The 26,327-nt window shown below is 47.4% G+C and overlaps 1 protein-coding gene and 1 long non-coding RNA gene across 5 annotated transcripts in view; both read left to right on the top strand.

Annotated features, from left to right (window-relative positions):
* The window catches only part of ETV6 (ETS variant transcription factor 6), a 288,749-nt gene that overhangs the window by 66,240 nt on the left and 196,182 nt on the right, over positions 1-26,327 (top strand).
* Positions 1-26,327, top strand: part of LOC132345336 (uncharacterized) — an 84,847-nt gene that overhangs the window by 45,228 nt on the left and 13,292 nt on the right. The window contains exon 2 of the long non-coding RNA XR_009494627.1: positions 1-26,327. This exon is cut by the window's left edge and continues 2,569 nt beyond it; it is cut by the window's right edge and continues 13,292 nt beyond it. This is a non-coding gene — a long non-coding RNA (uncharacterized lncRNA).

Below are 26,327 nucleotides of genomic sequence, written 5' to 3'. Positions count from 1 at the left end.
GTGGCTCAGAGGTCTCCTGCCAAGACCTCTTCAGCACAAGGATGATAAGAAGCAAGTGTTCCTTCTACCGATGCGCCTGTGTCTGAGCCCTTGGAAGGAGAATAACAGCGCCTTTCATTTGTCAAGTTGCTTCTAAAATATTTGCCTTTGTTATCTGGTTCCATCCTGATAATAACCGTGTGAGAAAAGCAGTGTGGTGTCCTTCTTGTCCTTGTCCACATGCGGGGAAGCTGATGCCCAGGGAGGTTAAGTCACCCTGTTTGGTAAAGGGCAGAGTGGGGAGCAGACTCTGTGTCTTTTGGCTGCAAGAGACACAGCCTGCAGTGCCAGGTGGGCTTTCGTGAAGCATCCCGAAAACAAACAGCGGGTGGAGAGCCTGATGCTGAGAACTTTAGCTGTTAGAGGCACGTGCACAATCATTCTTCCTCATCAGTAAAATAGGGAATCCATGTCCTCTGGGCCTCGGTGGTGGTGGCCCATCTCCATGGGCACTCTTCTCTAATGACTTGAAGTTTAAGCGCTGGAGAAACAGCAGGGCCAACTGGACTGTCATTTGAGAGCGGGACAGATAAGAGAGTGAGTCTTAGGTGGACTGAACTCCGAGGAGTTCTTACATTGACAGGTGGCAGGGCTGGCAGAGCCGCTGACGGCCTTACTTCCTGCCCCCTAACTCTCCTTCCAGGCCCAGACAATTAGGAGCTGGGTGTTTCCTTGGACAACTGACTGCATCCAGGCTGTACTTCTTTGCTTTCTGATGGGGCACGTGTTTACCTTTCGAGTTCTATAAACGGAGTCGGGGGGTGACGTCTAGTCTGCAGTGGACCTGGGGCCTGAAGTTGGGCTCTCTTGTTCGGGGAGCCCTCTGTTCTCTCGTGAACACTCTGTACAGTCGGGTGGGCCTGCCCGCCAAGGGACCAACTCCCGTGTGTTTGAAAAGGAAGACAAACCTGTATGTTGGAGAAAGGGCCTATTGTTCCCAGGGAGTGCTGGTGGCCAACTTCTCAGGCTCCTTTGGCTGGCTCTGAAGAGGGAGCTGAGGTCAGAATGCTAATCAGTGACTTGCGAGACACCAGCACTCAGACCTCAGGAACTCGCAAGAAAGTAAACAAAAGTGCTCCATTTCAGATTCCAAAAGAAGAGCCAGCGGGATCAGAGAGGTGGAGATGAGAAAAATGTGTGGCTGAGGAAACACAAAAGTTCTCACCCCCTGCTTCTCTGAAGCAAAAGAAAGAAAGCTTGCGGTGGAGAGGCTAGTTCTCCATTAGGGGACTTGCCGAGGTGGGCGGCTCACCCTCTGGGAGGTGGTCTCCTGAGCTCAGAGCGGGCGCGTACCTGTGGGGATTCCCCCTGTTCTGAACTACAGGATTGCCCCACCGGAGCTGGACACAGACTTCTTGACTCTAGTTGTGCCCTGCATTTCCGGTGACTCATTTTATGCCCTCAGTTTCCCCCGCCCTAGTTTCAGGCTGAGGTTGAGAATTCTGTCCTCTTGAAGGAGCACTTTCTGCTATACGTGAGACATCTGTGGGTGGTTGGAACCACGGTGTAGGTCCTAGGGGTGGGTCCGTGAAACGGTCTCAGTTTGGGTTAGCCCGGATGGAGTTCCTTCTCTGTAGGGAGAGAACTCTTTTCCTCTCTATGACTGCCCTTCAGTCTCCTACATGGAGATGTGTATATTCTTTTCTTTAAATTGGGGTATGGTTAACTCACAATGCCCTGTTAGTTTCTGCTGTACAACGAAGTGAATCAGCCACACATACACATATATCCCCTCTGGGGCCTCCCTCCCACCGCTCATTCCACCCCTCATCCCACCCCTCTAGGTCATCACGGAGCACCAAGCTGAGCTCCTTGTGCTATACAGCAGCTTCTACTAGCTGTGTATTTCACACATGGTCAGGTATATATGTCAGTCCCAGTGTCCCAGTTCATCCCCCATCCTGTCCACACATTCATTCTCTCTATTTCTGCCCTGCAAATAGGTTCATCTGTACCATTTTTCTAGATTGCATGTATATGTGTTAACATATGATATTTATTTTTCTTTTTCTGACTTACTTCAGTCTGTATGACAGACTCTAGGTCCATCCATGTCTCTACAAATCACCCAGTTAATTCCTTTTTATTGCTGAGTAATACTCCATTGAATATATGTACCACATCATCTTTATCCATTCACCTGTTGATAAACATCTAGGCAGCTTCCATGTCCTGGCTGTTGTAAAAGTGCTGCGGTAAACATTGGGGTGGACTTTTTTTTGGGGGATTCAGTGCCAGTTCACACAAACTCCAACTCCTCTACATGGCAGGTGGCCAAAATGATCTATCCTTCAGTCCAGCTTGGTGGAAAGAGCACTGGCCATGGAGTGGAGGAATCTGGGTCTAGAGCTTACCCTGTCAGTGACCTGAGTTGTTACTCAGCTGGTTATGTCACCTCACAGGGCCATATTCACCTGTTAATTGAGGCTGGACTAGACCATTACTAGGAGAATTTTAACCTCAGCCTTCTCTCCTTCTAAACTATAGCATATTAATTGGCCTTTGAACAGGATCTGTTCATAAGTGGCTTGAAGCCTATCCATTCCTCTCTAACACCTATATTTGTGATTCTCCCAGCCTGATTCCCTAGTTTGGCAAGTAGGGAAGTCATCTCCATCTGTAGGGAGCACACATCAAAAGCTCCACTTGCTCTCCAGGCTAACATTCTATTCCCACAGAGGAGAGCACACACCACCACACACAACCTTGATCTCCTCTAACCAAGACTGGAATAAGCCAGAGCTGGGATTCATCGGCTTCCCAAGTAGCTCAGCAGTAAAGAATCCACCGGCCAATGCAGGAGACACAGGTTCAATCCCAGGTCAGGAAAATCCCCTGGAGGAGGAAAGGGAAACCCACTACAGTATCCTTGCCTGGGAAACCCCATCGGCAGAGGAACCTGGTGGGCTACAGTCCATGGGGTCCCCAGAGAGTCAGACACAACTTAGCAACTAAACAACAACGGGGCTTATGGGACTCATGGGGGCAGCTTAAGTTCAGGGTTGTGGAGTCCTGATGAGAAAAATTAACAGTGTATGGACCAGGGATTGAAGACAAATAAAGCACTCCTACTGTTGGCTCTTTGGGGGAGTCCTGTTGCCTCCTAGGGGCTTCCCAGGTGGCACAGTGTTAAAGAATCTGCCTGCCAATGCAGGAGACTCCAGTTTGATCCCTGGGTCCAGAAGATCCCTTGGAGAAGGAAATGGCAGCCCACTCCAGTATTCTTGCCTAGGAAATCCCATGGACAGAGGAGCCTTGGTGGGTTTCAGTCTGTGGGGTCGCAAACACAAGTGACTGACATGCACACAGGTTGCCTCCTACCTATTGATTAGACTAGGCTGGAAGCTGGATGGAAGATCAGAAATTTGTTTGGGGACTTGGCTAGACTCGCCATGGTGCCATAGCATGTTTCTTAAGGACACTTGAGGGGTGAGGTTCCACATTCCTGGGAGCTGTTTCCTCCTGGTTGCCTGCAATCTGAACATCTCCGAGGCCCTGGGCTCCCATCTGTCTTGTGTACACCTCCTTCTACAAGCCTTGTGTGTTACCCTTATTAACAGGATACCATTTGTGGTACACCACCATGTGGGATGGGCATTGTTTCATTCCAGGCTTCTAAAAAAGTCACGCATGTGACTCTACCTGGGTTCTGATGCCTCCAGCTGACTTTTGGAACTGTTCATGCCTTCTGTACAGCTGAAACCCAGCGCCACTCAGGCCGCTCTGCTATCCCGCCGGTTTATTTTTGTTGCCCTTGCCCCCGCCCACCTTGTTTTTCAGCCTTCAGTGAGTTTTTATTGAGTTATTCAGACATTCAGTCAGACTCTGGGGGGGAATAAAAAGATGTTGTAAGAAGCTGTCTCAGAAGTTCACAGATTAAAATCCATTTGAGCAGCAAAGGGCTAAGCACATGAAGAGTCATCTAGAGTGTCAGTCCACGGATGGAGGAGATGACGTGATTAGAGAAGGCACGAGTTGTGTTCAGGAGTGGTCAGGGGGCTGATCTTGCAAATGGCCTGAAGACTTGGTTTTTCTCCCTTTGTCTCAAATGTAATATTTGATATTATATATAAGAAGATATGTACATTACAGAGCATAGTGATAAAATGACCCTCCAGCCTTGCCACTGAGTTAGCTACCATTCTTTAATTTAGTGGATTTTAGTCCTTTGCCCTTTTTGAAAGTCTTTGTAGAACCCATATGACTTCATTGGAGATCTCATAATTTTCTGTGAAACATGAGGGTTCAGTTCCTCAGTTGTGTCCGACTCTTTATGACCCCATGAACTGCAGCACGCTAGGCCTCCCCATCCATCACCAATTCCCAGAGTCCACCCAAACCCATGTCCATTGAGTCGGTGATGCCATCCAACCATCTCATCCTCTGTTGTTCCCTTCTCCTCCTGCCCTCAATCTTTCCCAGCATTAGGGTCTTTTCAAATGAGTCAGCTCTTCACATCAGGTGGCCAAAGTATTGGAGTTTCAGTATCTGAAGGCAATAAGGGCATATGTGATGGTTGATATTATGTGTCAACTCGGCTGGGCCACACTGCTCAGATATATGGTCTACTGTTATTCTGGATGTTTCTGTGAAGATGTTTACAGACGAGATTAACATTTAATTTTTTAAAAAGCGGTCTTTATTTTTAGCTGCATTGGGTCTTCATTTCTCTGCACAGACTTTCTCTTGTTGCAGGGAGAGGGGGCTACTCTCTGGTTGCATCGTTTGTGCTTCTCGTTGCTGTGGCTTCTCTCATTGCGGGGCACAGGCTCTAGGCTCATGGGCTCAGTAGTTGTGGCGCATGGGTTTAGTTGCCCCACGGCATGTGGGATCTTCCCATACCAGGGATTGAACCTGTGTCCCCTGCATTGGCAGGTGAATATTAACCACTGGGCCACCAGGGAAGTTCTAACATTTAACTTGGTGGACTTTGAATAAAGCAGGTTGGCCTTCATAATGAGGGTTAGCCTCATCCAATCAGTTGAAGGTCTGAATAGAGGAAAAGACTGACCTCTCCCAGGGAGGAGGGGATCAGCAGACAGCCTTCAAGCTTGAACTCTAGCATGGTCTCCTGCCCAGGTCTCCGGCCCTCCCTGTAGATTTTGGAACTTGTTGGCCTCTGTAAACCTATGAACCAATACTCCTATGTATACACACAGATGCCTTTGGTTTTGTTTCTCTGGAAAGCCCTGACTAATACAGCATGTCACGCTTCTCCACATGCCACATAGGCAGCCTTATAGAACTGACGTGCAGGGACTCCTTACATCAGTAGGGCAGCAGTGTATTAATCACATGCTGGGAAAGCATTTGGCTGACTCTAGCCTAGGCCTGGAAGAAAAGCCCTTGGAGCAAAGGCAGCCCTCTTTTCTCCTCTTTAGCTCTTCTCCCTCCCCGCCGCCCCCACACCCCCGCTGTTCGGCCTGGCTTATGAGATCTTAGTTCCCCAACCAGGGATTGAACCTGTGCCTTCTACAGTGGAAGCATAAAGTCGTAACCACTGGATACACCAGGGAAGTCCCCTTTCTCATCTTTAGTGCTCTGTCCCCATCCAAAGTTCTCTAGCTTTCCCTGATCACTCAGAAACCCTCTCCTACCCCCGACTCCCACCCCAAATACACCCATCTCTTCGCAGCACGTATGCCCAGCCACACCTGTGTGTCCTCATACCTTCTGTGTGGAATCTTGTTCTGCCTGTCACCAGGTTCATTTCTCCATCCTAATTGCGGAAGGAGCAGAAGTAACTCCATTTAAGTGTAGAAATCTTGTGTTTTTTACTCTTAACTGTATAAAATACTGTTTTTGTTGGGGGGGACTTTATTTTTTGCTGTATTTGCATAACTTTATTTTTTAAATTAATATTTTGGAGTGCAGTTGATTTACAGTGTTTTGTTAGTTACAGGTATACAGCGAAGTGAATCAGTTATACATATATCCACTCTATTTTAGGTTATTTTCCCATATAGGCTGTGTCACAGTGTTGAGCAGAGTTGCCTGTGCTATACAGTAGGTCCTTACTAGTTATCTGTTTTATATATAGTAGTGTGTCTATGTCAGAAATATTCTTTCTAAACTACCTCCCTTCTCTCAGTGTGGTGACCTAACTGGGAAGGAAATCCAAAAAAGAGGGGATATATGTATACATACAGCTGATTCACTTTGTTGTACAATAGGAACTAACACAGCATTGTAAAGCAACTATACTGTGATAAAAATTAATTAAAAAGTAAAACACTTCCCTTCGTTTTTCTTCATATATCCTGCTTCCCCCTCTTCTCGACTCTCAGGGAGATGCTGGGATGTGGAAATACTGTTTTTGACCCCAGATTCCTTTTCCGAGGGAGAGAGAATGTTCATGGATGCCATTGTTTTCTGCAAGACATCAATGCTGCACCCTTGACTGGGCAGACATTTCTCCCTAAAGCATTTTCAAAACACCTGTCATACGAGGTAACAATGGCTTCTGGGCCCTTTTAGGGGCTCGTTCGTAACTACTCAGAAATGAGTAAAAAAAAAAAAAAAAAAAGAATACTCATCTGAAGTGTGATTTGTATGTCATTTCCTTGTTTTCTTCAACATCATTATTTTTGAACCAGCAAGTATTCTGATCAACATTTTTTGAGGAAGAATTGTGCAGTATTTCCCAACCTCCTCTTCCCCCTCTCCCCCCGGCCCGTGGGTGGAATTGCATCACTGAATCACTTTTCTCTATTTTTTTTTCCCCCCGCTTTCTGTCTCCTATTTTGTCAAGGCTCCAGCAACCCCATTTGGTGTTTTTCAGTCCTGAAGTTTTATCGTGGCATCTGTGATTGTGTCAATTTCCCATCATTATTTCCCAGCCCATCAAGGAAGCCTCCTAGAAACAAAGCACTTTGGTTAATCCTCAGGTGAAAGTGTAAGCCTTAGTAAACAGGGACCCTCCTGTCTCACTTTTTTAGCAGCCCTAGAAGTCAGAGGATGGTGATCTTATTGGCTGTCGGCAAAGTGAAGTGCTCTCCTTTTATTTGCCTTTGCCTTATTCCCTGTTTCATCCACGCATCTGTTTTCACGGATAAAAATGCTATTAAAGCCATCCCACATGTGATCAGAGGTGTAGCATTTTAACCTGGTCTGAGACTTAAGATGAATGCCAGCTCTGCAAGTGGCTTGTGCAGAGTAAAGGGCTGGATCCCAGTCTCCATCCATCATTTCATAGGAGTGTGACCTCGGGACACCTCTCAGAGATGCATCACGCCATCCTTGGTGGGGATGATGTTACTGGTTGTTCCATCTGTATCAGTCAGGGTTCTCCAGAGAAACAGAACCAATAGGGTGTGTGTGTGTAAGTATGGAGAGAGAAAGACTGAGTTCTTTGGCCGATGAGGTTGTGGAGGCTGGCAAGTTGACTAGACTCAGGGACGAATTGAGGTTGGCAATAAGGAGGGTGAATTCCATCTTCCTGGAGGACCTCAGTCTGTTTGTTTGTTGTTTTTTTTTCCCCCCCGATTAAAAAAGATTTTGTTGGAGCTTATATAGGGGGCTCAGAGGTAAAGAATCCACCTACCAATGCAGGAGACACAGGTTCCATCCCTGGGTCGGGAAGATCCCCTGGAGAAGGAAATGGCAACCCACTCCAGTGTTCTTGCCTGGAAAATCCCATGGACAGAGGAGCCTGGCGGGCTACAGTCCATGATGTTGCAAAAGAATCAGACACGACTTAGTGACTAAACAAGAACAAATATGGTTCATTTACAATGTTGTGTTAATTTCTGCTGTACAGCAAAGTGAATCAGCTATACATATAGCCTCTCTTTTTTTTAGATTCTCTTCTCATGTAGGTCCTTATAGAGTATCGAGTAGAACTCCCTGTACTATACCGTAGGTCCTAGTTTTTATTTTTTGGTCCCACCATGTGGCATGTGGAATCTTAGTTCCCTGACCAGGGATCAAACCTGTGCCCACTGCAGTGAAAGTGCCCAGTCTTAATGTCTAGATGGCCAGAAAATCCCCTGAGTCTCTTTTTAATTAAGGGCTTCAACTAATTGGAAGAGATCCACCCACATTGTAGATGATAATACGCTTTACTCAGAGTCCACTGATTTAAATTTTCGTCTCATCTAAATGTAACCTTCACAGCAACATCTGGACTGGTGTTTGACCACATGTCTGGGTTCCATGACTCAGTCACGTTGACATGTAAAATTCACTCTCACACCAGCTCTCAGGGCTTTTTATGAGCATCAACTGTGAATAGTCAGGAGCTGAAGGCATGGGAGGAGAAGGGGACGACAGAGGATGAGGCGGTTGCATGGCATCACCGATGGGATGGGCATGGGTTTAAGTAGGCTCCAGGAGTTGGTGATGGACAGGAAAGCCTGGCGTGCTACAGTCCATGGGGTCACAAAGGTTCGGACACGATGGAGCAACTGAACGGAACTGAAGGCATGTGGGGAGGAGGCAGCCATCCTTTACCTCCTGAATTTTTCTTCTCTTCTCTCACTTTTACCTCTTCCCTCCTGTTTCCCACCTAGACCCTTCTTCTCCCACCCAGTCCACTTGAGATGGGAACACTTGTGAAGTGAGAGTAAAGGAAAGCAAGCCAGTATAGGAAGAATTTATCATGGAAAGAGAAGAGACCTTGAGGTCACACAGACTGGAAGTTGATCTTGCCTTTTTGTGATCAGGGGCAGATGGACAGGTGTCTCTGAGCTTCTGGTCACTTCTCTCTAAAATGAGGATAATATTTATTGGATACAATTCTTGTGGTGATTAAATGACCTCACAGGTCCTTGTGTGTTTCCCTCACTTTCAAACGTTTGCCCATCTGAGTGTTTTTTCCTAGATTTAAAACATTACTCATTTTGAACTCCTTCAGGTCTCATATGCCTAGACTTTCCATTAAGGTCAGGTTAACTATTTTACAATGATTGTAAATTATTGTTTCAGTGAAGCCTCCCAATGAATATTCTCATAGGCTAGTCTCCTTTGCTGTGTCTTAAATGTGCAAACCACGCTCTGACCACAGAGCCTTAGCGCTCACTGTTTCCTCTACCTGTAGCCCTTCTCTGTGGCTCAGAGGGTAAAGCATCTGCCTGTAATGCAGGAGACCTGGGTTCGAAATCTGGATCAGGAAGATCTCCTGGAAAAGGGAAATGGCAACCCACTCCAGTATTCTTACCTGGAGAATCCCATGGACAGAGGAGCCTGGTGGGCTGCAGTCCAAGAGGCCACAGAGCGTCAGACACGACTGAGCAACTAACACTCCATGTAGTCCTTCTCTCAGGCCGTGACTTGGCCTATTCTTACACGTCTTTCAGGTATCTTCTCAAATGTCACCTCCTCAGAAAGGTGTTTCCTGAAATCACCTTATATAAAATAATACAATCTCTCACTTTTGCTTGTACTTTGCTTTTTCCTATCATAGTATTCTCTGAAATAAATATCTATTTTCTATCTACACCTTTCACTAGTGGACGTGCTCAACCTTGGATGTGCATTATAATCACCACGGGAGTTTTTTTTTGTTTGTTTTTACAATCCTAACGCACTCCAGAACATTGAAATTAGAAATGCTGAGGAACAGGCCCAGGCATCAGTATTTTCAGAAGCTTTCCAGGTGACTCCTGTATGCAGCCCTGTTAAGAACCAGTGCTCTGGTCTAGAACCTTACTCCAGAGAATGAGAACTGCTGGTGTCAGGATCACCCAGAAGCTTATTAGAAATGCAGGTGCCTGGCCCCACCCCAGGCCTCCTGAGTCCAGTCCCACTGCTTGGCAAGATCCCTGAGTGATTCAGATGCCATTGAAGTTGGAGATGCAGTGCCCTGGGATGTAAGTTAGTAGCCACATCCTGTGGCATTCTTAGTGCTCAAACAGTGCCCTGCACATAGTAGGCACTCGTGTGTGTACACGAGCCTGTGTGCTCAGTTGCTTTAGTTGTGTCGGATTCTTTGCAACCCCGTGGACTCTAGTTCATCAGGCTCCTCTGTCCATGGGATTCTCCAGGCAAGAATACTGGAGTGGGTTGCCATGCCCTCCTCCAGGGGATCTCCCTGACCCAGGGATTGAACCTGTGTCTCTTCTTACCTCTCCTGCCCTGGCTGGAGAGTTCTTTACCACTGAGCCACCTGGGATGCCCAGTAGCACTCACTAAACACTTATTAAGCAGATGATGGATTAAAGTTAGAGATCAGAGGGAGAAGGAGGTGATAAGGGAGAGATAAGGGAGAGGGGACAGAGAAGGAGAGGGAAAGGAAGACAGAGAAGAAAGCCTTGCCCTGCCCATGTTCTCTGGGCACAAGAATGGGCGGGGCTGCTCTCTGCTCTCTCCTCCCAGTGAAAACCTCACCAGCCTCCTGCTTATCATCTCATAGGCTTGCCTCCAGCCCGCTCTACTTTCCAAGGTGATGGCTGACTAAGCAAAGATATTGTGATAATGAATTGCCAAACTGCCCGGCCCTGCTTCTTCTCCTCAAGCATAGATTTGATTAGGAGCCTGGTGAAACCAATTAACCAATTAAGTAATAATTCCTTAAGACTTTATGGACTATCAACCACATGTGTGGCTTACCGTGCCTTGGGAGGCTAAGAACCAAAGAGGGAAAAGACACAACTCCCAGTCCAGCAGGAGAGAGATGCGCGGAGGTGAATGATTATAATAGCCACTTGCTGTAAGGCACATGTATATGTGTAGACAGACTATTGTGGAAGGTCAGGAGGAAATGATTATTTCAGTTTAGGGAATTGGAGCAGACTTCCTGGGAGGCTACAGAGGCCTCGTGCATGGACCACACAGCCAGACAGGTCACACATCTAGCTACATGTGCCCTGCAAATGCCTAAATGAACTGTCTAAACAGTTAAGGGGCTTCCAGGTGGCTCAATGATAAAGAATCCTCTTGCCAATGCAGGAGACTTGGGTTTGATCCCTGGGTCCTTGTTGCTTACTTCCCACGACTTAGCGACTTAACAACAACCAGCCCATCTAAGCTGTGTTCTTTATTGCCATGCCCTGCTGGCTCCTGACTCAGCACTCCCTCCCACTCCTGCCGATGAGTTGATCTTTTAAAGGAAGGTCAGACATTGTTCTCCTCATTTCTGGACAAAGGTTTGTTCTCTCTGATTATCATAAATTGGGGTTTTGTGAGAGCTGATTCTCTAACTTGGTCACAGTTAACCCAGCATGACCTTTGGAGGTACTAAACTCTCTTGAGTTCCTTAAAAAAAACCTGAAGTGTAAGAGGGGAAAACAAACTCAAATCTGAGAATTTCTCTCAGGTTTCCTTATTAGGTTTCTTCTAAAAATTAAATAGTCAGCAGTTCTTTCTTCACATAAATGGGAGAGCCCTGGGAAGAATGGTGACCCTTGACCTGGCTGTATCCAGCCTACCATCTTGGTTAAAGGGAATTTGTTCTCTGGGTCTGATTGCTGGGTAAGATTGAAGGCAAGAGGAGAACGGGGTAACAGAGGATGAGGTGATTGGATGGCATCACCGACTCAATGGACTTGAGTTTGGGCAAACTCCAGGAGATAGTGAAGGACAGGGAACCCTGGCGTGTTGCAGTTCATGGGGTCGCAAAGAGTCGGACATGACTTAGCCACTGAATGACAACAACAGGGTCTCCTACTGAAAAGTTGAAGAAAGCAACAGCTTGCTCATTACCCTTATGTGTCAGAACATGTGGGCCCAGTTTGGTGGAGATTGGGGAGTTCAAGGCTGTGATCTGGTTACTGGCTTTTGCCACCCAGACGAGTCGACCTGAATGAGTGGGCTGCATCCAGACTGCTTCCGTTTCTGCACTGGTGCTTCTATTAGTGTTGGGTGGAAGTTGGTCCATTTGGGGTTGAAACTGGTGGACGTGGGTGGAGCAGGACTGGTTTCTTTCTTTCATACTCTGTTCTGGGTCTGCTCCAAAGAGGCTCAGAAAGACTCAGCGTGCAGATCAGCTGCCCACCTACCCTCCACATCCCCTTTATCTGGCTGTGAAATAAGGGACCCAGTCAGGAGAGTCACACTTCTCCCTTCCAGCTCTAAAATTCTGGGATTCTTCTTTTACTTGGTGAGTAGCCTAACCATCAGAGCTGCTGGGTCAGGTTTTACTTCTTTCTTCCTGTATTGAGTAATTCAGCACCTGTTGGCGTCATCCAGTCCGGAGAACACCTTGGTGGCTTCAAAGCAGTGGTATGAAGTCTGTAAAGAACCCTGTCTTATGCGTAGGTGCAGATTTTTATCTCTTATATCTAGAATAATTCTGTGGATTTTGATGAAAGGGCCGGCCTGGCTCAAAGCAGGCTCTCCCCCGAGCAGCTGTTTCAGAAGGTGGCGTGGGCACTGCTGGCCTTCTGTGTACAGAGGTGAGAGCTTCCCTGGGCCTCAGGGAACGACCTTTGTTTTGCCTGTCCCTGCTCTTCCCATCTCCGGCATGTTAATCACATTCTTCTGGTCCCAACACAGCAGCATCTTCTCAACTTCATTTTCTTCCTTTTGCCAAGATGCAGACACCCAGCTCTGCTTTCCTGAGAGAGGACAGACCTGGAGCCTAGGGTACCCTGTTTCCAGTCTTGTTGGCAGTTGCTTCTGGTCTCTCGTCTCATCACTGGTTAGGACGAGTCAGTGCTGAGTGACACACAGCTCGTCAAATATACCTGCTTCCTGCTGATCTCATGGCTTAGGAGGAGAGGCCATGCACGAGGATCAGACAGACAGGGGTGACAGGCAGGGGTGCTCTGAAATATTTCCTTTACTTAAAGAGAGCAACTGCCCTTTTGAGAAGGACGCAGTTGTTTTCCTCCTAGTATAATACTGTCATGCTGTGTGTGTGTGTGTGTGTGTGTGTTGAGTAAAGAGCATCCATCCATCTCTTGCTGTCATGTCTGAGAACATACATAAAAGATGCAACCCTGTATGGCTGCAGGTTATCGCAGGACAGCTGTGGACACGTTCAAAGAAGCAGTGTCTTCTGGAGGTGAAAGCTGAAAGTTGCTCAGTCACCTCCTACTCTTTGCAGCCCCGTGGACTGTAGCCCGGGCTCCTCTGTCCATGGGATTCTCCAGGCAAGAATATTGGAGTGGGTAGCCATTTTCTTCTCCAGGGGATCTTCCCAACCTAGGGATCAAACCCAGGTCTCCTGCATTGCAGGCAGATTCTTTACTGTCTGAGCCAGGGCTCCTTTTGAAAAAACTTAGGAAAAGGCCACTTCTTAGAAGATACACTTGGGTACAGCTCTCCTGCTATAGTTTATGGTCGTTGATGATCATTGGGGAGTTTGTGCCCAGCCAGACCCTAGACCATGAGTGGCCCCAATATTCCCACCTGTCGTCCTGGTCGCTGTGGGGTCCTGTCCTGTAAGACTACCAGCTCTGTAGCTGACAGAGCCTGAACTGGCGGCCGAGGATGGACAGCCTGAAAGTGTAGTTGTCTCCATTCCAACAGCCCTCATCTGCTGCACATGTCTCTCCAGCTGTGGAGCAAAGGAAAAACCAACAGACGGTGAACTTTTTATTTATTTGGCTGCATCGAGTCTTAATTGCAGCACTTGGGATCTTTCACTGTAGCTCACAAGACTCTCGAGTTGTGGCACATGGGCTCAGTTGTTGTGGCAGGAGGGTTTGGTTGCCCGACCAAAGACAGAACCTGCAGCCTGCATCGCAAGCCGGATTCTTAACCACTGGACCATCAGGCCAGTCTCTGAAGGCAAACATTTTTAATGAGCTTCTTCTCTGAAACACCAGGGGAAAGTCAGACTTTGTATAAACCAGTGGGTGAGAGAATGAGGCCCGTAATCAAAGATATGAGATGGATGTGGGGAGTGACTGAAGTGAGCAGTACTTGGTGGGGGAGTTTGAGAAGCTGTTGCTGGAGCCACCGTTGCCGGTGGCATTGCCCCCTCCCCGCACCCTGTGTGCCCACCTCTCTGTAGGTCAGTCACCGTTCGCACAGGTCGGAAGCCTCACTCACACCCTCCTTGGCCACACCCTGCTTCTACTGGCACAGCTACCCTGGCTTACTAGGTGGTTCACAGTGATTCTTTGACTGAAGTTCAAGTGCTCAGCAGGACTGGCTGCTCATCTTGTGAGGCCCAGGGCAAAAGGAACGTGCAAGGTCCCTTGTTCAGAAGTTCCAAAGGATTTCAGGATGGCCTCGGCAGACAGGCCCAGACACAGGTCCTGTGGAACTGTACACAGGAAGCCAGCCTGGCACTTAAGATTGTAGCTTGGAATTAGCAGGGGTCGCTTTGAGGGGCTATCTGCCTCTCAAGTCCCATCACTGGGCCATCCCCACCCTGTGATTCAGAAAGAGTCATTCAGACAGGAACTGCCTGGGGTCTGGGCTCACGTCTCTTTTCCCTGGTAGTTGAGGCTGAGCAGGGTGCATTTGTCCAGTGTTTCATCTAGTTTGGTAGGGCAGCCAATGGGGTTTCTCTGGCATCTCCAGGCCTGGCAGTAGACCAAGTGAGCTCAAGGATGTTGAGGCTTCCCGGGGGCTGGCCACAGTGCCCTCCTGCCCATGAATCCATGGGGAGAGGGGACCCACTTTCCTGGAATCTAGGATCCATTCGCTCCAGGTGGGAGGACTGCATTCAAATTAGGAGGCCCCGCCTGGGTCTCCAGTGTCACATGGATGTCTTTTGGTGGAGAAAACAGGGTCCTTGCTCCAAATTATTTTACAATCTCTCAGGCAAGGGAATGCATAGAAAAATCCCAACAATCTTGAGATCCATGAAACATAATGATATTCTAGGCTTAGGATGTGCCAGAGACAACAAATGCTGTGGACTGGGGAGGGAAGAGATTTCCACCCCCCCCGCCGAAGGACCAGCTTTTGTAGTATTTCCTGCACTGAGAGTACATCACTCACCAGGAAAGCAAGAAAGGAGCCAATGCCTAGTGATGAAGCAAGCCCATTTGCGTGTTTATAGGATGCTAATTGCTAAGTCACTTCAGTCGTGTCCGACTCTGTGCGACCCCATAGACGGCATCCCACCAGGCTTCCCCATCCCTGGGATTCTCCAGGCAAGAATGCTGGAGTGGGTTGCCATTTCCTATCCAATGCATGAAAGTGAAAAGTGAAAGTGAAGTCGCTCAGTCGTGTCCGACCCTCAGCAACCCCATGGACTGCAGCCTTCCAGGCTCCTCCATCCATAGGATTTTCCAGGCAAGAGTACTAGAGTGGAGTGCCATTGCCTTCTCCGATAGGATGCTAAATAAAGGTGAATTTCTCTCTGGTCAGTACCTGGAGGCCTTGGTGCTTCTTCCAGTGAGAGACTCAAGGTGCTGTGGCTCTTTGGGGGTGCTGGGGCAGAGTTGCAGCGGACAGCCTGGCTGGTGAGGCTTGGGGAAGAGAAAAGGCAAGTTGAGGCACTAAACCCAGCAGTGGTGGGCTGGGCAAGGGGACAGGAGCAGACACCAGGGAGTGGAAGATGGGGATTGAGACTGTAAACAGGTCTCTTCCTTCTTCCTCCCATCTGCTGGACCGTTCGGCTCCTTCCCTCCCTGAAATGGGAAGCAGCCATGTGGTGACACCGAGGGCATGGCTTGGGCTGCGTGGGCATCCTGGCACGCTTGCCTGCCCTGAGTCATCCGGGAAGTCAAGGCGCCTCTTCCGACCTCCTCTCCCCTCCGTGGCCTCAGGCTTCTGCTGTGCAGGAAATGCCTGTTCTCCCAGCAACCCGAAGCTGTGAACGAGATCTGCGGGCGTCTGGACAGATTGGGTAAAGGGGTGGGAGCTGATTTATTAGAGCGGATGGAAGGGAGAAGGGTAGACACCTGAGGATGTTATGAGGGGCTTCTGACCACGCTGTTAGCACATCCAGGTACGGCCTTCATCTTTAAAAGTCAAAAATAGTGATTAGCACAGTCATCTCCCAGATGCATTGGGAGCACTGTCTCTGACAGAGTTCTGTGTAGATATAAAAAATCTTATCAGTAAGGCTAACTTTTTTTAAAATTGAAGTATAGTTGATTTACAATGTTGTGTTAACTTCAGGTATACAGCAAAGTGATTCAATTATTTATGTATATATATTTATATGTAAATTTATATATATATATATATATAAAATACATATATATTTTTCAGATTCTTTTTCAGGTTATTACAAGATATTACATCTAGTTCCGTGTACTTTACAATAGGTGTTTGGGATTAACCGTGGCTGACTTGGGTAGTAGAAAGAGCATAGTTTTGTCAGGCAGAGAAGACAGCTCTGTATTCGGATCTGTGGCACTTACTAACTTAAATTCTCTAAGCCTTGGTTTTCTTTATAAAATCAGGATAAAAGCTTCTTGCCCAGTTGTTTTAGAATTAAGTGATTATGTTCCTAAGGTGGCCAACAGAAGTTCTGGCACCCTGGAATATTTTTGTTCTCAGTTGTATCTGACTCTTTGTGACCCCATGGACTGCAGCATGCCAGGCTTCCCTGCTCTTCACTGTCTCCAGGAGTTTGCTCAGACCCACGTCCATTGGGTTGGTGACACCATCCAACCATCTCGTCCGTTGTCGCCCACCCCTGCCCCACTGCTTCTCCTTCTGGAATATAGCAGGTGCCTAATTCACGTCAGATCTTTTGTTTCTCTTATGAGCATTGAAGATGGGTGTATTCCGTTAGGTGAGGTTAAGTTAGAAAGGTAGGGAAAACCAGGGTTGAAAATGGGACCTGTAGAGACATCACCACTTCTGAGCCTCTCTTGCTGTCATCAACATTGTCCATGACCTTGGCATTTTTAAGAGCTGTAATTTAAGAGATCACAGGCTACCTCTAGAAATTCTAGAATGTGAGTTATGCTTCTCTTTACTTGTCAGTGAGCTAAAACTATAAAGTTAGACTGGCCTGATGGTGTGTGATAATTAGGAGTGGGGTTCGGGGTGGTAAGGGCATGGAAAATCAGAGCCTGTAGATCATCCCTGTGTCTCATTTTAGCCGATAACAATTCTTTTCCCACCAAGTCTTCACCAGAACTGCTAACAAGGAGAAAAATTGACTGGTTTGAGGTTAGTCACCTTTCACTCTTCCCTGCTGATCCTCAGCAGAGGTGCTAATGAACAGTGAAATGGCCAAAAGGTGGGCTGCTCCAGGGCCCAGACACACAAGGCTTTGGTCATCTACTCACTGGGTCATTGGTTTGCATCATTGAATTAACTCCTGGAGAAAAGGACAGAGAACACCACCTGCCCTGGATCACTGGAAGCTAAATTAACACACTAAAGGCAAAGTTCTCAAGTTCCCTTTTCATCTAGTGGTAGATACTTCGGGTCACCGCTCACTGGTGGTGAGTTGCCATGAAGGAGTTAAACCATCCTAAGAATATCCAGGGATTCTCAATCCCTCCTCACTTCTTTATGTCACAGGATGAAATCAGAGAAACCGTATTGACTTTTCTGAAAATGATGACCATTAAGACTGCTCTCCCAAGCCCCAACTGCAGGCTGTGCCCTAAACTAAAAGAAATGGAGGACCCAAGTATTTTGACCTTTGCCCATTGCCTGGTGAAGCCACTGAGGGAGACGTGTTTTATTATCTGCCTTACTGTAGCCACTCAGTGGAAATGCACTGTACCATCATGAGTGGCATGGTGCTCAAGCTTTGCTGTTCGTCACAGTCACCTAGTTGTTTTGTTCCGTCACTCAGTCATGTCTGACTCTTTGTGACCCCATGAATTGCAGCACGGCAGCCTTCCCTGTTCTTCATTATCTCCCTGAGTTTGCTCAAACTCATGTCCAGTGAGTCGGTGATGCCATGCGACCATCTCATCCTTTGTCGTCTATTTCTCTTCTGTTTGTATTGAGTCTGCTTAGGATCAAGGATTTGCGAATCTAAAAAGTTTCCAGGTTCTGGGGACCAAACCTTGAGAACCTCAGGTTTCATGGATGAAAGGTGAGAAGGGAATTAGACACTTGGGTTTGACTACCCCCTGCCGCCCACTGCCCCCATCTCTCACCTGATGGTTGTATGACTGGGTAGTTGGAGCTGACATATCCCTTGGTACCCATTTTCCCTCGTGTATGAAGTGGAAATACTGTTATCTCGTAGGCCTGAGCATTAAATGAATTAACACATGGTAAGCCCTTAGCTTCCCTGGTGGCTCAGATGGTAAAGCATCTGCCTGCAATGCAGGAGACCCGGGTTCAGTCCCTGGGTCAGAAAGATCCCCTGGAGAAGGAAATGCAACCCATTCCAGTATTTCTGCCTGGGAAATCCCATGTACAGAGGAGCCTAGTGGGCTAGTCTATGGGGTTGCAAAGAATCAGATATGACATAACGACTCAACAACAAGCCCTTAGGTTATTACCTGCCATATGGGATGTGTTCAGTGTAGCCTAGCAGTTCCAGGTCCTTATAACCATGCCCAGGGTTTACTGAGCACTTTCTGTATGCCAGAGACTGATTGAGTACTTTACAAGGATTATCCCGTTTAATACCCACAGTCTCTCCTCCCTTTTTCTCTTCCTGCTTCTCTTCTATTATCCTTTCCTTCCTACCTGCCTCCCATTCTCTTGCTCTCTGTAATCAATACTGTAACAACATTAATAAAATTCTCTCGTTTGTCATCATCAGGTGTGACCTCCAAGAGTCTGGCTCTCTGAGGACTGCCCCCTTCTTCATTTTGATATTCCAGGGTGGTACCAGGCACAAGTAGGAGCTTGGTTGATTACGCTAAATCCTATCATCCTTACAAATCAAACAGGTTTTATCCATCGGGGTTCCCATCTGGTCCTTCATCCTGTCCTGCTTCTCCTTAACTGACACCTTGGTGAGTTTAGCCTCTGTCTCTTCCTCCTAGTGCAGGCACCCACATGCCCAGGTAAGTTGGCATTGCCAACCATCTACAAGGCTTTCTTGTCACTGGCTGCTGCCTGGAGTGAAATGAAAGGTTTTCACACATGTCGTCCCTGGGACAAGGCAAGGTTCTTCCTAAGAACCTCCAGGGAAGCCTGTGGGACTCCTGGTTGGGGAGGGAGGAGCCTACACTCCTGAAGGTCCCTGGAGTGAGCTGTGCGCCCTCACCCAATGCCTCCAGGAGCCCCCGCCACCCCACTCCTCACGTGTCAGCCCAACTCTGGGTCTTGTAGGGAAGTGTGTTGCCAGGTATGGCCCAGTTACAGTCGGTTTAAACTCACCCCTAAACTGGGACTGCCTCCAGATCGCAAGCAGGTCAGCTGCCCAGGTCTCCGGTTACTTGTGCGGCTCAGGTTTCCCTCAGACCGGTCCTGATGGGGGCCTGTTTGGCACAGTCGATGTGGTCAGGGCTGATGGCAAGGTTTAAGATTTCCACATGCAGCCTCCTTCGCAGGCAGCACCTAGAGAGTGTGTCCTGAGGCTTGGGAAGGGAGCTGCCTTCCATGCAAGGTGTGTTCACGCACCTTCAGTATCTGGAGCCGATTTTGTGGATCTCTGCAGGTCAACGCTGCAGAAAGTTATCTCTGGGGAGAGTCCATAAACCATGTGATGTTTCAAGGGTCCATTTTCTCATTGTCTTGCTTAACTTGACCCATGACTGGGTGTTCAGAAGCCTTGATTGAGAAGCTGCCGTGTGTCCGACTTTCCACTACATATCCATGAGGATGGGTAGGAGGATATGGAGATTGACGAGAGCAGCCCTTCAGGAAGCCTTTTTGCTCTGTGTTATCAGCAGAGGGTTGAATTGCTATAAGAACAAGGAGTTGGGGGAAGAGGACCTGAGATATAATGATAAGCCTTAGAGAAGTAGAGAGAAAGTCTTAACTGTTTAGACAGTTCATTAAGGTATTTGTAGTGGAGTATAGCTTGACACAGGACCTGTCTGGTTGTGTGTTCTACACATGAGACCTTTTGCAGCCTCCTCTGCTTTTTTTTTTTTTTAATCTCTCTCCATCTACTTTTTAAAATTTTATTTTATAAATTGGAGTATAGCCGATTAACAATGTTGAGATAGTTTCAGCAAAGGGACTCAGCTATACATATGCAGTGGCAGATTTTATTTTCTTTGGCTCCAAAATTACTGTGGATGGTGACTGCAGCCATGGAATTAAACGATATTTGCTCCTTGGAAGAAAAGCTGATAAACCTAGATAGCGTATTAAAAAGCAGAAACATCACTTTGCTAACAAAGGTCCATAATAATCAAAGCTATGGTTTTTCCAGTAGTCATGTACGGATGTGAGAGCTGGACAATAACAAAGGGCTGAGCACTGAAGAATCGATGCTTTCAAATTGTGGTGCTGGAGAAAACTCTTGAGAGTCCCATGGACAGCAGGGAGATCAAAGCAGTCAATCCTATTAAGGAAACCAACCCTGAATATTCATTGGAAGGACTGATGCTGAAGCTGAAGCTCCAATACTTTGGCCTATCTAGCAAAGAACTGCGGAGAAGGCAATGGCAACCCACTCCAGTACTCTTGCTTGGAAAGTCCCATGGATGGAGGAGCCTGGTGTGCTGCAGTCCATGGGGTTGCGAAGAGTCGGACATGACTGAGTGAATTCCCTTTCACTTTTCACTTTCATGCATTGGAGAAGGAAATGGCAACCCACTCCAGTGTTCTTGCCTGGAGAATCCCAGGGATGGGGGAGCCTGATGGGCTGCCATCTATGGGGTCGTATAGAGTCGGACACAACTGAAGCGACTTAGCAGCAGCAGCAAAGAACTGACTCATTGGAAAAGACCCTGATTCTGGAAAGGACTGAGGGCAGGAGGAAAGGTGGCAGAGGATGAGATGGTTAGATATCATCACCAACTCAGTGGACATGCATGTGAGCAAACTCTGGGAGATAGTAAAGGACAGAGGATATCCTGGTGTGTGCAGTCCATGGGGTCACAGAGTCAGACACAACCTAGCAACCAAACAACAACATACATATATGTGTGTATCCATTCTCCCCCAAACTTCCCTCCCATCGAGGCTGCCACATGGCATCGAGCAGAGTTCCCTGTGGTCTACAGTAGATCCTTGTTAGTTACTTCTCACACCACCTTTGACTGGGTGCTTCGCCTTAGTGTGAATTTAGGTAAGAGGAGACCCCCCTTATCACATGACACCCAGGTTTCAGGTGGGGCTGCTCTAGTGTCCCATAGATGAGCTTTGTCCTCCTGCCCTGGGTTCTTCAACTTTCCATCTGGGAAGACTGGAGTCTTATGACCATGCATTTCTTCTATCTAAACTGGATACCACCTGCTTCCTATCCACTCTGTCATCAGGTTTCTCCAGGATCCTTTCCTTTGCCTAGAATTGGCAGAGAGCTTTAAAGACTTCTGTTTCTTTTTCTTTAAAAAAAAAAAAAAAAAAACAACTCAATACCTAGTCTGGCACTAAAAACTTACATTTCCTGCTGTTATGTGTGGAATGGATTGGGCAGAATGGAATGGATTGGACAGAATTCCAGGTCTGAGTTGCAGGAAGATTCTTTTGTTTTGCACTGCACATTGCCTAACATGAGAGAAGCTACTGACAAGGACTTGGCAGTCCTGAAGGTTTGTTTGGAATGACATTTGCCTTAATAAGTTTTGTAATAGACAAGGATGGGATTTCCCTTTTACCTCCTTTTTCAACAAAGTTACATGCGTTAAAGGTCCATCTCAAAGGCAGTGTGGTGGTGGTTTAGTTGCTAAGTTGTGTCCAACTCTTGCGACCCCATGGACTGTAGCCTGCCAGGCTCCTCTGTCCATGGGATTCTCCAGGCAAGAATACTGGAGTGGTTTGCCATTTCTTTCTCCAGGGAATCTTCCCTACCCAGGAATCAAACCCGGGTCTCCTGCATTGCAGGCAGATTCTTTACCGACTGAGCTACAGTGGAAGCCCCAAAGGTAGTATATATGTTTTTAAATTTCGGAATAGTGTTTCCCGGCTGAATTATGACTTCTTCCTCTTTGTCCCACAGGACTCTCAGATAACACTTTTCTTTCACGTTTGGTTCGCTGTGTCATTTTGAACGTGTATTACCTTCCCGTGTGAGTCCCTTTGGTGGCCTCAAGGGCAGGCAGGAATCGCGTCTTGTCATTTCCACGTATAAGTGTGAATCCACAGTGCCTTCCGTTGGCACACAGTATGTACCCGGGAAATGTTTATGGTCTCAACAAGTAGACTCTAGAGGAATGCACTCAAGAAATGATCAAGTGAATGGATAACTTGGTTTCTGAGCATTCTTAAGGGCATTCCGGATGGCTGAGGGGTGTGTTAGAAGAAGGGGCGTGAGCAGCTAGTGGGCCAGAAGGGGATCAACCATATCCACAGCTCATAGTAGTTTCCTCTGGAAGCATTACCAGCTATTATGGGATGTTCAGTACCCTGGACCACAGTTGTCAAGTTGGGCACCCACTCGGGGTAGACACGATGAAAGCCATGTCTTCTTCATAGTCTAAGTGGGAAGATAATGTAGAAACACAGAATAATTTGAAAATATGAATCAGTTCAGGCTAGAGAGAGGAAGGCAAATGCCTCCTGTGTGCCAGATATTGTGTAATTCTGAGGTGGGAGTCCTTGACACACACACACACACACACACACTTTCATTTAATCTGCATAGCCTTCCAAGATGGGTGTCTTTCTCTTCAGTTTACAGATGAGGAGGCTGAGATTCAGGGGCCAGGTCGCTTGTGCCAGGTCTCACAGCTTGTAAATGTCAGTGCTGCTTGTAGGGAAGAGTCTTATGAGTGGAGGGTAGGCAGACGATGCATGAGCAGGGGGTGATGGACACCTGAGGAGGCAGCCTCCTGGCAAATAAACAAACACCACTTGGGTGACAAGTTGTTGAACGTGGAGTTTGTCTGACTCTCCCAAGAGGGAGCCTGGTGGGCTTCTCTGGTGGCTCAGACGGTAAATAATCTGCCTGCAATGCGGGAGACCTGTGTGCGGTCCCTGGGTTGGGAAGATCCCCTGGAGAAGGGTATGGCAGCCCACCCCAATATTCTTGCCTGGAGAAGCCCATGGAGAGAGAAACCTGGCGGGCTGGTGTACAGGGTCACAAAGGGTCAGACACAACTGGGCGACTAAGCACAGCGTAGCAGGGAGCCTGGTAGGGAGGGAATCTTGTATGACACAGATGTGCCCACATCCCATACACCCATCCTTTAGGGTCTTCTCCTCTTAAGGGCAGCATAGCTGGGGGCTTCTGCTCTATTTGTGGTGTCCATGTTCCCTTCCATCATTTAACTTCACTGTGTTCCAGGTCCCCCTCATCCATGTCACTTGGGAGGAATAATAATTCTAAAAAATTAGAGAATAAGGAATAAAAAGAACTAAGAAAATAACATCCTCCAGCATATGTAGAGCTGGCTTTCCAGTTACAAGGCTTGATTAAAAGTGTGGGGAATGCATCTGATTTACAAGGTTATAAAAAGTGAAGAAATCTGAGTCTCAAAAGTTCTGTAGTGGCTGCATCACACGTGTGGGGAAGAAGCAGACCTGGTGGTCCACAGGTGTGTGCAGGAGCCCCAGGCAGGTGCCCCTCAGATGCTCCACGGGAGTGGACCCAGGTGGGAGAAACTGGCTCTGTTTCTAGTTATGAGACTTGGTGACCTCTAATGCAGTAAATGGTGCTTATGTAAAGAAATCTGTTGGCTGTGTACCCTTCTTCCAGCTGGACGTTTGTTCAACACAGAAGCAAACTTAGGATGGATTGTACACTAGCAAGCACTGGTGAGTCTCACAAGACGACAGTCTACATCTTAGAGAATTGGTTTCCTATAGTTTGTGGTGATAAAGAAGATAGGGCTGGTCTTGAGGCTTCTTGGAGATTGCCCTTCCAAGTTGCGATTATGACAACTGGTTTTACTGTTGAAATTGGATCATAGGCACTTATACTGGAAGGAAATCATTTAAACTTATTTATTGTTTGTTAAACATTCAAACCACTTTAACAGATTTATTTTCAATGGAGCCTTTTTCTGTAGTAACTAATACCTGTTCCTGACCTCTTCAGGTCATCAGCCCTACGCTCACGTAGTCGTTCCATAGTTATTATTGATGTTTATTTACAATTTGATATGCCACTTTTAGCATTGTTTAATATCAAATTAACTGTAGGTAGTATTGTGTGTAGAGCTTTGTAGTTTACAAAATATTTGGCATATGTTCTCTCTCTCTCTCTCGTTTTTTGACTCTGTGACATTCCATGGAACTGATTGGCAGTAGCTGAAGGTTCAGTTTCTAGACTGAGCTCTGCTTTAGGGTGAGAAACCATAGCAATCAACATGAACCAGCTTCAGCCTTATCTCTGTTTCCTGCTCAGGCAGGTAAGATCTGCTAAAGGAAGGAACAGTTGCCAAATAGCCAGGTGTGCCAGTTTGTGGCCTAGAAGGGGCAGCTGTTGGTTGAACTTTGCCCATGTTTTCCAGGTTTTATCTGATCTCGGGGTGTACTCCTGTGGGTAGGAGCATTAGGATCAAAAGACCTGTTCAAAGGCTTTGTTCTTTTAACCATATACTTTCTGCCATCTTGGAACAGGTGAGGGTTGAGTTGCAGAGTGGTAGGTATGGGTTCATGCCTAAAAAAATAGTCTCCCAGGATCTAAGAGGGTTGCTCTGTGGAATCTTTACTATGAATGAAAAGGAGGTGTGACAGGAGTAGTTAGTTTCCATTTCTGTTTGGTGAGATTGCTTCCAGTTTGAGGAGTCTCTTCTTAACCTTGAGGCAGTCTTAGTAGGACTGACTCATACCATGGGTTAGATATAGTGGCTTGGTTCATTCAGTCTTGACCTTGGTTAGATACCATTTTGAACTCTGGAAAGAACTGCGCCCTGGGCTGCTATTTCATTGGTTTTCCTCTCCACAAAGTAACTGATGTCTTTTAACAATTTTTGGTACCTTATACAACCGAAGTTGAAGGTCATCTCTTTCTTTTTAGTGAAAGGTATCCATTTTCCCCGTGTTTTGCTGGATGTGAGGGTCAAGCCAGGAAGACTGGCTGTCCGGGGCTCTATCCCTATGATTTTTTTTGCTGATTCACAAAGGCATTTAATTCCTCTCTCCCAACTTTGTCTAGATCTGAAAAGTAGAGAGGGGAATTCATGAACATTTTTGTCCCATGGGGGATTTTTCTGTGCAACTAAAAATCAGTGTTGATGCAACCACAGGACTTGCCGCTGGGGCGGGGAGGAGGGCAGCATTTTACTCTCTCTGGAAAGAAACCAAAGTAATGACAGAAATGGTGCACTTGACTCTGACCTTACTTTTGACAGTTTTTCCCTTTACCATCCTTCAGAACACACTCCACTCTCTCAGAGACCCGCAGCAGGCCTGTGGCCAAGTCTGTGGCCTACGCTTGCCTGTGTAGGCCTCCGGGATTGTGGTGAGAAAACCCTAGCCCTCTCTCGCTTCCTGATACCTTGGCACTTGGGAGGCGTCTGGAAGGAAAAGTGGTAGAAAAGCAGCCCAACCTGCTCGACAAGTCTTGTATAAACAGGGCAAGTCCAATAAGGCTCCTGGTCTGGAATTGCTCAACTCAAAGAGGCCAGTTGTACTGTGTACAAAGGTACAAGTCACCCAGGCCCCTGGGAGCCCTCAGGAGGCCTGCAGGCATGCAGGACCAGGAGTTCTGGGGACTGAGGGGCCATCACAGCCCAGGCGGTGAGCTGAGCTCGTTGACGATGGACTCTTCGGTGAGGTGGCGTCAGTACCTGGACTGGCCGTGTGCCTGGGTGGACATCTGACAGTGTTCCTCCTGTCAGGTCCTCTGGACTTCATCCTGCAGGTGCAGCTCTTTCCACTCAGGAAGTTGGTGGGATTAGCAGGCTTGGTTCCATTTCCCCCTTTTGCTTTGGAGGGCATGTCAGTCAGTGCATTAGAGAGGAAGTGGATGGAGGGGAAGCCTTTCTCAAGGGTCCTCAGTGGGCTACATTTGCCCTTTTCTAGAAGATTACTTTATATTTGAAACATGCTTCCAGGAGATTAGAGGATGGGAGGACGCCTTTCTCAAATATGAGTAGAGGGCAGCGTTAAGCCATTCTTGTGAGGAGGGAAACCCGTTGACATGCCCCCTCCCCGTGGTGTAAGCCCCTCCTTGACTCACATCCTTACCACTCCATTCTAGGCTGAGTACTTCCCATGTACTTGGTGACCCAGAAAAGGGGAAAGTGAAGCTCCCTTTGGGGCATTGCTGTTTGTGATTAGAAAGCACTGCTCAGGAGAAATTAAATAAATGTGAAGTTTTGGGGGAGGGCATGGCAACCCACTCTAGTACTCTTGCCTGGAGAATCCCATGGACAGGATAACCTGGCGGGCTACAGTCCACAGGGCTACACAGAGTCAGACACGACTGAAGTGACAGCACACAGCTCTCTTTCTGTGTTTCAGCAAGTATAAGGATTAAGTCCCCAAACCCGTTTTTGATCTTCAGGTGA

The sequence above is a fragment of the Bos taurus genome, chromosome 5, assembly GCF_002263795.3.
Source record: "Bos taurus isolate L1 Dominette 01449 registration number 42190680 breed Hereford chromosome 5, ARS-UCD2.0, whole genome shotgun sequence".
Classification (NCBI taxonomy): domain Eukaryota; kingdom Metazoa; phylum Chordata; class Mammalia; order Artiodactyla; family Bovidae; genus Bos; species Bos taurus.
This window is presented reverse-complemented; position numbering and strand designations above follow the sequence as displayed.